Raw genomic sequence first — 15,544 nt, 5'->3', positions numbered from 1 at the left:
TAGAAGGTGTAAGTCAACTACCCTGGCCAGCAAGATCTCCGGATCTGTCCCCCATTGAGCATGTTTGGGACTGGATGAAGCGTCGTCTCACGCGGTCTGCACGTCCAGCACGAACGCTGGTCCAACTGAGGCGCCAGGTGGAAATGGCATGGCAAGCCGTTCCACAGGACTACATCCAGCATCTCTACGATCGTCTCCATGGGAGAATAGCAGCCTGCATTGCTGCGAAAGGTGGATATACACTGTACTAGTGCCGACATTGTGCATGCTCTGTTGCCTGTGTCTATGTGCCTGTGGTTCTGTCAGTGTGATCATGTGATGTATCTGACCCCAGGAATGTGTCAATAAAGTTTCCCCTTCCTGGGACAATGAATTCACGGTGTTCTTATTTCAATTTCCAGGAGTGTATTTCTACTACTTCGCACGTGTTGTGCACGGCATCTTCCGGCGATGGTAAACTATGAACAATAATTATGTACATGACTGCAGAATGAGGAAACAATGCTCGGCGAAATGGAGACTTTCGTTACCCTGTTGCTGTGGAAGATGAGATTAACTGTACAGGTCGTCACCCTCGGATAGCTGTTGGAAGCGCCCTGCAATGCCACAGACTCTTGAAGGTTCCATATGTCGCGATGTCTTCCACATTTTTGTGAATGAGAAACATCGTTTCTGTGTTTTATTGCAACCGACCTGTGTGTTTTGGGAGCTGCATAGTTCACACCATGTGATGTTGAGCCAATGGATCGAAACATGTTAATATCGTTTTAGCACCTGACACAGACCTCGAAGTGCTCAGACGTGCTCAGACGTGTGCTCAGACATGTGCTCAGAGGTGTGTGTGGGGGTGGATTATCGTATTGGAGCACGATTTCTGCTCGATTCATATCCTATCGAACACGTCGGAAACGGTTCTTGAGTTTATTCAGAGTCTTCATGTGTTCCTCTGAATTGATGGTTGACCCTCTTGGCATCACATCCACAAGAATGATGCCGTCACAATCCCAGAAGACTGTCTCCATGACTTTTCCAGCAGACGGGTTGTCTTGAATTTCTTCTTTTGTGGTGAATGAGGATGATGCCACTCCATGGACTGCCGTTTTGTTGGCGGCGCAAAGTGGTGCACCCAGTTTTCGTCCCCTGTAACGATCCGTGCCAGAAAGGCCTCTCCGTCGGTCTCAAAACGCTCCAACAATTCAAATGAAATGAATGGCCTTTCTTTGAATCTTGTGGTCCACTGTGAGCATTCGTAGAACCCGTTGGGAACACCTCTTTGAATGTCCGAGAGTCTAGATCATTGCAGACGCTCTACCAATGCCGACCGACAACTGTAGAGCCAATTGTCGAGTTGTGATGCTCCGTTCGGCACCAATAATGACCTCCGCACGATTCAGCACGTCTCGAGCAGTGGCTGTGACAGGACGTCCCGAGTGTGCCTGATCATGGAGCTCTGTTTCTGTATTTCCTGAGGCTGTAACTTTCCTTACCCATCGCCCTATTGTACTCCTATCAACTGCAGAATCGCCATACACTGCATACAAACGTTTATGGATGTTCACCACGGTTTCTTTTTCGGTACACAAGAATTCAAAATCAGCACGCTGCTTGTAACGTGAGTCGTATGTAGACACCATTTTGACGCTGTACTACGGCTCTGCCATCAGACAGAACGGTTCGAAACTTCAGCGGCGCACAGAACAAACGTCAAATGTGAAACACCAACAAGGACGTTTGTCTATGTATATTAATGGCTTTTTTTTAAAAAGTGTGGGGCATTACGTATAGGGCTGCTCTTATTCTCTATACGGTGATCTATGATCTGACATATGGGGTGAGCAGGAAACTGCGGCTATTTTCTGATAATAATGTGGTGTACGGGAAGGTAACAGTAGGAGGATGCAAGATGAGCTTGACGAAATTTTTAGTTGGTGTGATGAATGGCTGCTTGTTCCAAATGTAGAAAAATGTAAGTTAATGCAGACGAGAAGGAAAAAATCCTCTAATGTTCGAATGCAGTATTAGTACTGTACTCCTCGACACAGTATTTAGGCGTAACGTTGCAAACTGATATAAAAGGTAACGGTACGAAAGGCGAATGATCGGCTTCGGTTCATTGGGCAGATTTTAGGGAAGTGTGGCTCATCTCTGAAGCAGACCGCATACAGAACACATGCATGATCCAATCTTGAGTACTGCTCTAGCGTCCAGGATACCCACGAGGTCAGACTGAAGGACAACATCGAGGCAATTCAGAATTGTGGTGCTAGATTCGTTACCGATCATCAAGCGAGTGTTACAGAGGTGCTTCGTGCACTCAGATGGGAGTCTCTGGAGGGAAGACAATGTTCCTCTTGCGGAATGCTATTGAGATAACTTTGAAGCCGACTGCAGAACAATTCAACGGCTGGCAACGTACATTTCGCGTAAGTCCTATGAAGATAAGATAAGAGAAATTAGGGATCGTTCGGAGGCACATATATATAAGTTTTTCCCTCGCTCTATTTGTGAGTGGAACAGAAAACGAAATGTCTAATAGTGGAATAATTTACGCTGCACCACTCACCATACGGCAGCTTGCGGGGCATATATGTAGGTTTAGGTGTAGATATACTAACCTGTAAGATGTCAGTGTCGCTACTCTAATTGCCTGCACCAAAGATAATAAGTATCGCTTTTCCAGTATACGGGGTGAGTCAAGATGAAACGTACATGCTTTGAGTGGTTATATATAGTATTGGTGATTCTGAACAAAATACTTCATTTGGACATATGTCCTATTCCGAATGCCTTCCTAATTAGAGCAGGTTGAATGTACATTGTTATGTATTTATTAGGTCGGTGCTTAAGTTCGTAGCATTTTTGTTTTGCATGTTAGTATTCCGGATTTTAGGCCCAGGAAATGACCTGGGGGGGGGGGGGGGTCTCTGCAGACATCATGAGACTCTGGCATAAAATGGGGGTGATACGCGATTACAAGAACTCAGCAAGAGAGTTCTCACAGCCTCTGTCACCTCAATTCTCCAACTTCCTACCTACACGTGGTGCCCCTGTTAAGCCGAGCAACTCAGCGGAAGGTTGGGTAACCAACCCCAGCGGGAAACTGAGTCGGTGAGCAGATAGGAGTTGGAGGACAGTGGAAGGAAACGGGAAACCACCACTGAACTATCCCAAGAAAACCCCATGGCTTCGCTCAGCTCAAAATGTTCCGGAGTTTCAAGTTCCCCGATCGGATCTCCGGGGGGAACCAGGTTGAGAGGAGCTTCACAAAGAGTAAGATGGTGCAAAGAGAAGCACTGCATAGGAACATGGAATGTAAGATCCATGTATCAAGGAAAACTAGACATAGTGAAAAGAGAAATGGAGAAAATTAACATTGACATATTGGGAATAAGTGAAATGAGGTGGACTGGCATGGGAGAATTTGCTTCGGATGGCCATATGGTGTATTATTCTGGGCACGATAACAACAGAAGTAATGGAGTAGCCTTCATAGTTAGTGATAAAGTGAGAAAAGCTGTGATGGGATGCAAATATAAAAATGATAGAATGATGTCCATCAGACTTCAAGGTCAGCCCCTCAACATCACAGTAATTCAAGTTTATGCACCAACAACCGATGCTGAAAAGGAAATTATTGACCAGTTCTATGGAGATTTACAAGAATTACTACTGTCAACACCAAAAAAGGATATCGTCTTCATAGTTGGAGATTGGAATGCAAAAGTGGGAAATGAAGCTGTAGAAGGTATAACAGGGAAACATGGTCTTGGTACAACAAATGAAGCTGGACAGAGACTCCTAGAATTCTGCCAAGAAAATTCATTGATAATTACTAATACACTATTTCAACTACCAAAACGACGCCTATATACCTGGACTTCGCCAGATGGCCAACACCGGAACCAAATTGATTACATACTTTGTAATCAGAGGTGGAAGAGCGCGGTTCAGTCAGCTACAACAAGACCTGGGGCTGACTGCGGATCAGATCATGAGCCCCTGATTGCAAAATTGCGGCTGAAACTTCAGAATGTAGCAAAAAGTATCCCAACTTGCAGATACGACCTTAACCCTATACCCTCCGACTATGCTGTAGAGGTACAAAACAGATTTAATGTATTACAGCTGGAGGACAAAAGCTCGCAAGAGATGTGGACAGAAGTAACTAATACTGTCAAGGAGGCCGCAGAGAAACACATTCCCAAGAAAAGGAACAGTAAGAAGGCTAGATGGCTATCAGTTGAGGCACTGCAAGTTGCAGAAGAACGAAGGAAAGCAAAAATCAAGGGAGATAGATCAGCTATGTTTGAATTAAATAAAGATTTTCAGAAATTAGCTAGAAGAGATAAAAATATATTCTTTAATGAACAGTGCAAGGAAGTTGAAGATAGTCACGTAATGGGGAAGAGAAGACATCTTTATAAGAAAATTAGAGAAATTAAAGGAAAATTCCAGGCAAAAATTGGAATGATAAAAGATAGAAACGGGAAAGATCTGAGTGAAGCAGAGGATGTTAAGGAAAGATGGGCAGAATATGTAGAAGACCTATACAAGATAGAACTGCATCATGACAGGGCTCCTACTGCTGATGTTAATGTTAATTTAGAACTAGAGCCAGATATTTTGGAGAGCGAAATCCAGTGGGCCCTTGAAAATATGGCTGATAACAAAACTAGTGGACATGATGAAATACCAGCAGAATTGTTTAAAGTCACTGGAAAGGACAAAAAATATGGATCACGCAGCAGTGGCCAGAAGAATGGAAAAGATCAGTATTCATCCCCATTCCAAAGAAGAAAAGTTCTAAAGAATGCTCAGATTACCGAACAATCGCACTTATTTCACATGTTAGCAAAGTTATGTTGAAAATCTTACAAAATAGACTTCGCCAATATCTAGATCGAGAGCTACCAGAAGAACAAGCTGGATTTAGGAAAGGAAGAGGAACTAGAGATCAAATTGCTAACATTCGGTGGATAATGGAAAAAGCGAGAGAATTCCAGAAAGATGTGTACCTCTGCTTTATTGACTACGCCAAAGCCTTTGACTGCGTCGATCACAACAAATTATGGAACGTACTGAAAAACATGGGTGTACCAGATCACCTCATTCATCTGATACGGAGTTTATACCTTGACCAAGAAGTCACGGTGAGAACTATGTATGGCACAACGAAATGGATAAAGATTCAGAAAGGGGTCCGGCAAGGCTGCATACTGTCACCGTACTTATTCAATCTGTATGCAGAACATGTCATGAGGAATGTGAGGCTAGATGAAGGAGAAACAGGAATTAAAATAGCTGGAATAAATGTAAACAACCTCAGGTACGCGGATGATACGATCCTGTTGGCAGAAAGTGAAGAAGAATTGTGAACACTCTTACTGAAGGTGAAAGACGAAAGTGAAAAGGCCGGTCTTATGCTGAATGTGAAGAAAACGAAAATTATGGCAACTACACCTACCAATTCGTGGGATATAGCAGGAGAAACCATGGAGGTAGTGACCACATTCAGTTATCTCGGTTCCCAGATCTCTGCTGACGGCGACTGCAGCCATGAAATCCGGAGACGCCTGTTGCTCGGTAGACAGGCGATGTCAAACCTTGACAAGGTTATAAGGTCCAGAGATATAACACTAGCAACAAAGATCCGTATTGTGAGGGCTATGGTCTTTCCAGTTGTGATGTATGGATGTGAGACCTGGACCATTAGAAAGGCTGAACGGCGAAGAATTGACTCCTTCGAATTGTGGTGTTGGAGGAAACTTCTTAGAGTTCCATGGACGGCAAATAGAACCAACAGATCAATATTGGAGCAAATTAAACCAGATTTCTCCCTGGAAGGTCTAATATTAAAACAAAAGCTGACCTACTTTGGACACACAATGCGAAGGCATGCCTCGCTGGAAAAAACATTAATGCTGGGGAAGATTGAAGGAACTAGAAGAAGAGGACGTCAGAGGATGAGATGGATCGATGGCATCACAGAAGCAATGTGTTCCAACCTGGAAGGTCTACGGGAGATAGTGCAAGACAGGAAAAAGTGGCGTGATTTGGTTCATGGGGTCACGAAGAGTCGGAACCGACTAAACGAATAGAGAGAGAGATTCCGGATTTTGATATCGATTGTCTTCTTTTAATTGTAGTTCACTGTTGCTATTTGAGTTTACATTTGGAGAGTGAGTGGAGCTGTGGTCGCTAGAAAATGGAATTCCTAGTGGATATTTCCGATATATTCTGTTTAGGTTCAGTAGACAGCTGACAGCAGCAGAGGCAGCGAAAACCGTTTGCTACGTGTATGGGGATAATGTCATTGATGAAAGCATGGCAAGAAAATGGTTTTCTACTTTTAAGGATGATCGTTTTGACATTAGGGGTTCTCCATGTTCAGGAAGATTTTAAGGGTTTGTGAAGATCGCTTAAACACGTTAATGCACGATGATGCAAATCACTGCACTCGCGCGCCTTGTCACGGTCCGCGCGGCTGCCCCCGTCGGAGGTTCGAGTCCTCCCTCGGGCATGGGTGCGTGTGTCGTCCTTAGCGAAGTTAGGTTAAGTAGTGTGTAAGCTTAGGGACCGATGACCTCAGGAGTTTGGTCCCATAAGATCTTACAAGAAATATCCAATTTTTTTCCACTGCACTCGAGAACTGACAAATGTGATGAACTGTGATCATCCCACCGTTGTACGACATTTGCATGCAACGGAGAAGGGTAAAAAATCGGGTGTATGGGTGTCGCATGCTCTAAGCCAAAATCACAAGAATCAGTGGGCGGCCATATGTTCATCTCTGCTTGCTCGTCATCAATTGCCTCTTGAACAACACCATCCATTCCTTGTATCATTAGTGGTGATAAGAAATGGTGTATTTATGCTAACGAAAGGACACTAGAGGAATGGTTGAGCCCACACAAAGCAGCAAATCCCCGTACAATGACCTGCGCGCATCCTGTTATGCGTCTGGTGGAACAGCGACGGCGTGACGTTCTACGAATTCCTTCTCCGAGGTGTAAGCACCACTGCTCAACGCTTGAGACGTCTTGCAGACGCAATCCAAGAACAATGACAAAGAAAACTTCGTGAAGTGATGTTACTCTGCGCTAACCTGCCCGTATTCTGCTAGAGTAACAAAACGCGCTGTACGAGTACAGGAGCTGGGTTGGGAGGTCATTCCACACCCTACTTATTCACCTGCTCTTGGGCCCTCAGATTTATACCTTTTCCGAGCTCTATCGAACAACCTTCGACGAACTTCTTTTCCGGGTGAATATGCTCTTCGTACATGGCCAGAAAGTTCTTCGCCTCCAAACCACGTGATTTCGGCAGTCGAGGAATCGAAAAGTTACCCCAGCGTTGACAGACTGTTGTAAATAGCGAAGGAGAATATATTAATGATAACTGAAGTATCCGTTACGTGTATCTGTAGTACTGAACGTAGAGAAAAACGCTACGAACTTAAGTACCAACCCAGTATTTTCTGTATTATTCAGTACATTGTCACTGTTTACAACATACCACAGTAGGGCAGAGGAATTCTAGATGAAAACTTGATATAGTACACTTGTGGTCTGTCAAGTCAGGAAACCTCAATTAGCCTACAAAAACTACGTACGCTAAAGAGCATGCGCGTCACACGAGATTTCCAATATTCTCTCGCTCTCTTCGCGCTAACTGTTAGGCCCAATAAACCAATGAATATGACTTTTTTGTTGGAAATGTCATGCAGTTCCATTTTTCTACTGGGACTCGTTTTCGCTAGAGGACGCCGTTTTCAGATTATTCGAGAAAAACATACAAAACTGACGTTAAAGGTGTTGTATCTCGGAAATCATTGGGAATAGGGAATACGCCCATTTGAAGTTTTCTCTACAGAATTACCAGTATTTTCGCTTAAAGCATGTACCTTTTCCCCAGACTCACCCAGTATAATTGCAGAGTTTCGTGTACCAATACAGTGATGCGGTTTGAAAGGTGAACAGTCCGAAGAACGCTGTACATAACGCCCATGAAAGTGTAAGCAGCGGTAGGCGCTGTTAATGTAAACAAAACCTTTCAGTTACTATCCGTTACTGCACAGTACATATCTGATTAGCGGAGGTGTTGTACCTATGTATAAACCACACGTAGTGCTGGCTCACAGTATGGTATCGCTCCATATGCGCTCCAGGACACGTTCAGGCTCCGTGACATTCTGCTGACTGATGAGACACGAAACATGCACGGTTGTCTCGCGTGTCTCCTATAGGGCGTTTTTATTAAATGGAGACTGGTAGTGAGTGTCCACTGTTCATCATAATCTCCAGAACCCTTTTCCAGTTTTGTCGTTTCCACGTGCTCAGTAATGTGGTGTGTGATCCAGCTCCGGTCGACGACGGATGCCTCATTTGCGTGTAGCGATTTCCACAAGCATCAGCGTGCAGGTACACAGCAGTTAAATACACAGCCTCAAATAATGTATCAAATGTAACTGTCCGATGAGTGGAGACTCCGCTGCTTCAACTTGGAGAGGACACCCTGTTAGTCGCATCAGATTTATTGCTATGAACGGTATTGGAAAGTTGATCAAAATTTCGACAAAGTGAACTGGAAAAAGCATGCGAATAAGTCGAAGGAAAAACCAATAGACTGGAGTGTGTATTGTGTCTGAAATAAAAGTCATCGATACGAATAAGAGACTGAAGTGGATAGAACTGTACAGAATTAGGTGAAATTGTAGGACAAGGTTGCTGTCTTTCCTTTTTTCCCCGTGGAGTACGAGAAGAAACCCTGGGAGACTGTGGCTGCATTGGAATTTAATACAATACAATAAATCATCCCGATCAAACAACAATTTTATTTAATATAATTAATCAATTATTTCCCTGTGTAATCAAGATAGACTACTACCCTGTAGTAAAAGGTCATTGTATATCCTCTAATCATTTGAAAGTGTAAATCTTCTATCCATTTTGGATGAGGATCACTGCGACTGTGATGAATAAAGGTTTCTTAAAATTACTACAATAAGTAGTTTTCTGTTTTGTTCTTCAATTTTTATTGTCCCATTACCGATTTCGAGCCGCCTAGCCATTGACCATCAGATGGTAAATATTTATTGATCGTATGCAGCAGTGTGGGATTCCACCGACAACCCAACGGATACTACTACCTGTAAGTAACGCAAAAAAAACGATGCCATAATGTGAGTAATTCTCGCCACACTCAATGCTTATACGTTTCGTTTAAAAATCTTGCCACAGCTACACGAGTCCCACACTGCTGCATACAATGAATAAATATGTACCTTCTGATGAGGAATCGCAATGCGGTTCGAAACCGGTAATGGGACAATGAAAAGTGAAGAACAAAACAAAGGCGCCGGCCGAAGTGGCCGTGCGGTTAAAGGCGCTGCAGTCAGGAACCGCAAGACCGCTACGGTCGCAGGTTCGCATCCTGCCTCGGGCATGGATGTTTCTGATGTCCTTAGGTTAGTTAGGTTTAACTAGTTCTAAGTTCTAGGGGACTAATGACCTCAGCAGTTGAGTCCCATAATGCTCAGAGCCAAAACAAAGGCGACTGGTTGCAGTTATTTCAAGAAACTTTTATTTGAACATATGTTTAGGAGTTAAGGTTGACTGTTGTTTACTAATGCATCCATACATATTGTAAGACCGGAGGTCTGCGTGTGTGCGTGTGTGTGTGTGTGTGTGTGTGTGTGTGGTTGGTTGGCTCTGAGCACTATGGGACTCAACTGCTGAGGTCATTAGTTCCCTAGAACTTAGAACTAGTTAAACCTAACTAACCTAAGGACATCACAAACATCCATGCCCGAGGCAGGATTCGAACCTGCGACCGTAGCGGTCTTGCGGTTCCAGACTGCAGCGCCTTTAACCGCACGGCCACTTCGGCCGGCTGTGTGTGTGTGTGTGTGTGTGTGTGTGTGTGTGTTCCCCATCTCCTCCTAAACAAATGGCCTGATTTCAACCAAACATGGTTAACTTAGCCGTCACTGTCAGGCAACAATCGCTGTTGGGGTAAGAGTTCAGGAGATATGTTATAAACAGTGGGTTACGTCAAGAACTGCTGCATCGTGCACGACCTTTAAATTTATTATATCTGTACTAATTCTATTTGCGATAAATTTCGCAGACGGGATTGAGATATGAAACTTCCTGGCAGATTAAAACTGTGTGCCGGACCGAGACTCGAACTCGGGACCTTCGCCTTTCGCGGGCAAGTGCTCTACCATTTTTTTGTTTAAAATTTGTGCTGGACTTCTTTTTGTGATCTAATTTTGTTCGTTTTCATTCATTTTATTTGTTCAGGTCGGACGTCCGATGACGTTTGTACAAGTTCATCACTGAGCGAATAACTTAGTTTCCTTATTACAGAGGCCATCTAACCGACCATGCTGAGCTACCATGCCGGCAATGTTTTTTTCTTTTTTCGTTCTTTCCTCACAGCTCTACTTCCGCCAGTCTCGTAGGAGACGAGGTACTGGCGGAAGTAGAGCTATGAGGACGGGTCGTGAGTCGTGCTTCCATAGCTCAAATGGTAGAGCAATTGCATGCGAAAGGCAAAGGTCCCGAGTTCGAGTCTCAGTCCGTCAAGCAGTTTTAATCTGCCAGTAAGTTTCACAACGTAGCACACTCCACTGCAGAGTGAAAATTTCAGCCGGCCGGAATGGCCGAGCGGTTCTAGGCGCTTCAGTCTGGGACCGCGCGACCGCTACGGTCGCAGGTTCGAATCCTGCCTCGGGCATGGATGTGTGTGATGTCCTTAGGTTAGTTAGGTTTAAGTAGTTTTAAGTTCTAGGGGACTGATGACCTCAGATGTTGAGTCCCATAGTGCTCAGAGCTTTTGAACCATTTTTGAAAATTTCATTCTGGAGTATCCACATATGGAGCTAAATGCACCACGCACAGTTAAGCAGATATGACGTCATAGACACTGAGCTGGATGAACACTGCGGACATTCAACTACATCACTTCTTTGCTACTACCTCTATCGCAACACATTTTGGAGATAATATCCACATTCGCCACTGAATATACCTACTCAAATGCATCATTAAACTACACATAGTCTCAAGAGATATGATATCATAAACATTGAGATGCGAGAAAAAGTGCCACAGCATGTATGAAGTTTTAATACTTTTAAATTCTTTACTACTAAGACTCTCGTACAGTCGAGTCAAATTAAGGAAATCCCTCACACAGCGTTTTTGACAGATTGGTCCTGGAACATCACTGACTGGAGTAAAATTATCTTCAGGGATTAGTCCCGCTTCGAATTGAGCCCCGATAAACAGCGAAGATGTCTGAAGATGCCCCGGACACGGTGGAATACTAACCTGTGTGTCGCCCGCTATACGGCCGACAGCCAGAAGTGATGGTATGGCATGCCACTTCTTTTCATAGCAGGACACCTTTGGTTGTCATCTGCGGCATCCTTACAGCACAGCGGTACGTCAACGATATTCTACGCCCCGTTTTGTTGCCCTTCATGGCAAGCTATGCTGGGCCTACATTTCAGCAAGACAATGCCCGCCTGCACGTGCTGAGAGGTTCTACTGCTTGCCTTCGTGCTTGCTAGACCATACCTTTACGAGCAAAGTCTTCATACCTGTCCCTTGCCAGACTATACCTTTACGAGCAAGGTCTTCACACCTCTCCCCAGTTTAGAACATTTGGAGAGTTACGGGCAGGGCCCTCCAATCACTCTGGATTCTGACGACAGCATATCCCTCAGGAGGACATCCAACAATTTCGTCAATCAATGCCAAGCCAAATAACTGCTTGCATAAGGCCAGAGGTGGACCGAGATGTTATTGACTTGCTCGATTTGTAAAGTTCTTTCTTTCGAATAAATCCTCCAGTTTTCCTAAACTGTAATCATTTGTCTGTGCCGGCCGGAGTGGCCGAGCGGTTCTAGGCACTACAGTCTGGAATCTCGCGACCGCTACGGTCGCAGGTTCGAATCCTGCCTCGGGCATGGATGTGTGGGATGTCCTTAGGTTAGTTAGGTTTAAGTAGTTCTAAGTTCTAGGGGACTCATGACCTCAGAAGTTAAGTCCCATAGTGGTCAGAGCAATTTGGACCATTTGTTTGTCTGTACACGAACACCACATCTACTACTTTCTGTCCCATTCTGATAATTCCTTCATGGTGCGTCGTTTATTATGTCTTAGACAATATGTTACTGTGTAGATTTTTCATATTTCTCTTTTTTTTCAGTTTCAGCAACCTTTAAATTTGACATATATCGATGAATTTAAAAAAAGGCACTAACACTGTCTCCTTGCTCAGCTTTTATATCATTGTTATTTACAGGAGGAATTTCTTTCGTCTCATTTAATGTTTTTTAAATTACCATATCCCTTGAAGCTGACATTTTGACTCTCTTCCACGTGTTCTCCAATTTAGTACTAACGTCCTGATCGTTCCTCTGGAATTTTGCTTTAACCCGTTGATCATTCCTCTAAATTTCTGTATATGGTGTTTAAGACTTTTATTGATATTTTCCGTCTCGATAGCACAGCCTTTAAGATTTTCATCACCTCTGCTCTCATAGACTGACATTTGAGACTTTCATTAAGGGGTTCAGTTTTTGCATCGAAGTTCATATGGATATTCTGTCCATGCAACCCCCCCCCCCTCCCCCCCCTCCCATCAGTCCCTCAGATCGAGTGCACGAGTGCATTACATACACGAGAACTTGCCCATGGTGTAATGAACAATGGTGAAATTACCTATTTTTTATTTGTATATATGCTATTTTCTGAGTACAGCGTATGACCGAATTGCTACATGATCATCTAAAAATGATTGTTTGGAAATTTCGTCTGCATCATCGGTCATTCAATTGTCTTGTTTTATCAGTGGCCGGCCGAAGTGGCCGTGCGGTTAAAGGCGCTGCAGTCTGGAACCGCAAGACCGCTACGGTCGCAGGTTCGAATCCTGCCTCGGGCATGGATGTTTGTGATGTCCTTAGGTTAGTTAGGTTTAACTAGTTCTAAGTTCTAGGGGACTAATGACCTCAGAAGTTGAGTCCCATAGTGCTCAGAGCCATTTGAACCATTTGTTTTATCAGTGACCAAAAACACATACTGTGTATGATTCCATATCATATAGGTATAAATTCATTGAATGTCACGTCATTTACTTCAAGTGATTCATAAATGCGTATCAAGTTCATATTATCTTGCGTGACTGCGATAATAAAGTTTGCATTATCCGTTGGCAACTGTTTCGGAATCCTAGAGAATGTTTGACGCAAATAAAAGACGTCCATCCATGCATGACGACCGAAACAGAAATATTTCCGAATTGACGCTGGTTTTTCTCACCAATATCAACAAATATATACATGGTATTCGGTTTTACTATTTCATGTGTTGAGATATCGCTGCTTTTGCTGAATGCCATAGGTGTTACACTGAAAATGCCAGACATATCTCATCTTATAGTTGCTATTTGGATTGAAATAATGTTTTTAAAATATATACACATGCTCTAAACTAATTCCATTTGGATGTGTTAGTAAAAACATTATGACATTCATCTTGCCACAATCTCATGGATCTGCAATTATCGATCATGTATTGTCAGGTAGCAGCTGCCTTTTCTTTTCTTTTCTTTTTTCGTCTTCTGGTTTCCAGTAGTATCAATCTGTTAATATGAAGTTCTTGTGATGAGAGTGTTTCACCCATTCAGTGCTAAGAATATGTTTACTTTAGCGTACAAGGGGTTTTGTAGAGAGAACGCATACAAGTAACTCTTACATTCCTAAAATAAACTCTTACATGTAGTTAAGTACATGAACGTGCTTAAATAGGAACACAGCTGAGTTCCCACACCTGGCATTGCGGACTCATATGTATTGATGTAGAGCATGTGTCATAAAAGTTGAGCAACGATTTCGTCCAAAGACTTGGCATGCTAACTCCATCAAATACGTCCTTATTTCTCATAGGAGCTGTACACATATGGCTACTTGCTTAGTTGTCTGTCTGCAGCATGTCAGATCAAGTACCTGGTGTACATTAAATTTTTAAAAGTTTGCTCTTGCAATGTGTGCTCTCTCTCTTTCTCTCTCTCTTTCTCATTATAAAGTTAAACCATTCGCAGGAAGTCCCTGTGGAGATTGTATGACTGCCTAATACAGCTGAAGCAGTTTGCACACTTCTGCTGAACATGGCAGTAATTTGTACTCAAGTATCACACAGACAAATCCACTCATCCAAGAATAACATCACTTTTGTACCACTATATCGAAAATTTTTGGATACCACCACTGGGTTGAATTCACTACCCTCCATTTATTCTCACACTAAAGTGCTTACTGTCACTGCCACTTAAACTGTATGCTGAACTGAATACCACTGTTTTCACTTGAAGTGATTACAATGCCTTTGATTCGTTGATCTCGCATGCAGAAAATAATACCAGTAACGAATTGAACATGCGCACACGCACGCGTCCACACACACACGCACACACACACACACACACACACACACACACACACACGCTTCAGCATAACTCGTCCACAAGCATTGACAATCGATCCACTGATGTGATCTCACTTTTCTGGAGATCTCACTTTTTGTGGAAATGGATTGTAGTCGGTTGTCAGCGGCTCTCGATTTGCCTTAAATTGCTGTACAGTTGTTCCGGTCTTTGACAGCTACCTTCGTGTCTCGGTGAACAATTTCAGCTTCCTTTATAAATCAAAATCTATATTTCACATTATCGCATTTGGAGCCATTGGTGGTCATGTGATATCTAGTGTTGATGAATAACACTCTGAAATAATACGTCAACTGCCGAGGCTTATCTACATAGAACCCTCTCAGTGATATTCCTAAATAAAAAATTATTGAGACTGTGGTGTAAGGGAAGGGTCTAATAACTTAGCAACATTGAGAGTATTCTGTGCTCTTAGCCTTGAACTTGTGAGTGAAGGAAACTAACTTCATCGTCTTTACTTATGATGTCATAGATGTCATCATTTTGGATCTGCAATCTAGGATTGTGATGTCACATAGGCCACATCTTGGATCCGCCACCTGGGTTTTACCAGTGACCAAATACAGCTGCTTAAGCCCTACATATGTAACTCGCATGAGGCAGGAGCTCCACTTTACTGGATCACAGAGATCACCCAGTAAGTTCCGCTGCCAGTCATCTAGTAGATCACACCTGGCTACCAATTAATTCCATTTCATCGGGTTGCAGGGACCACACAATTAATTCCACAGTCATACATGTTGTAGTTCACACCTGACAGAATGCTACCAATTAATTCCACTTCATTCAGTTACAATTTATTCAGCTTGGTAAACAAGGATGCAGTGCCAGTATTCTACACCAACAGGACAATTTCCCGCCATTTTATACGTAAGGCAAATGGTACAGAGGGGAGGGCAGGGGTAATTGGAAAGAGGATTGGAAAAAGCGGGGGGGGGGGGGGGGGGGGGGGGGTGAGATCAGGCAGAATGGGGCAGGAAGCACAAAGCCACGTTACTGCTCTTTTCTGTACACATTACGAATGCTATCT

This window comes from Schistocerca americana, chromosome 2 (genome assembly GCF_021461395.2).
Source record: "Schistocerca americana isolate TAMUIC-IGC-003095 chromosome 2, iqSchAmer2.1, whole genome shotgun sequence".
Lineage (NCBI taxonomy): Eukaryota > Metazoa > Arthropoda > Insecta > Orthoptera > Acrididae > Schistocerca > Schistocerca americana.
Note: the sequence above shows the minus strand (reverse complement) of the source record.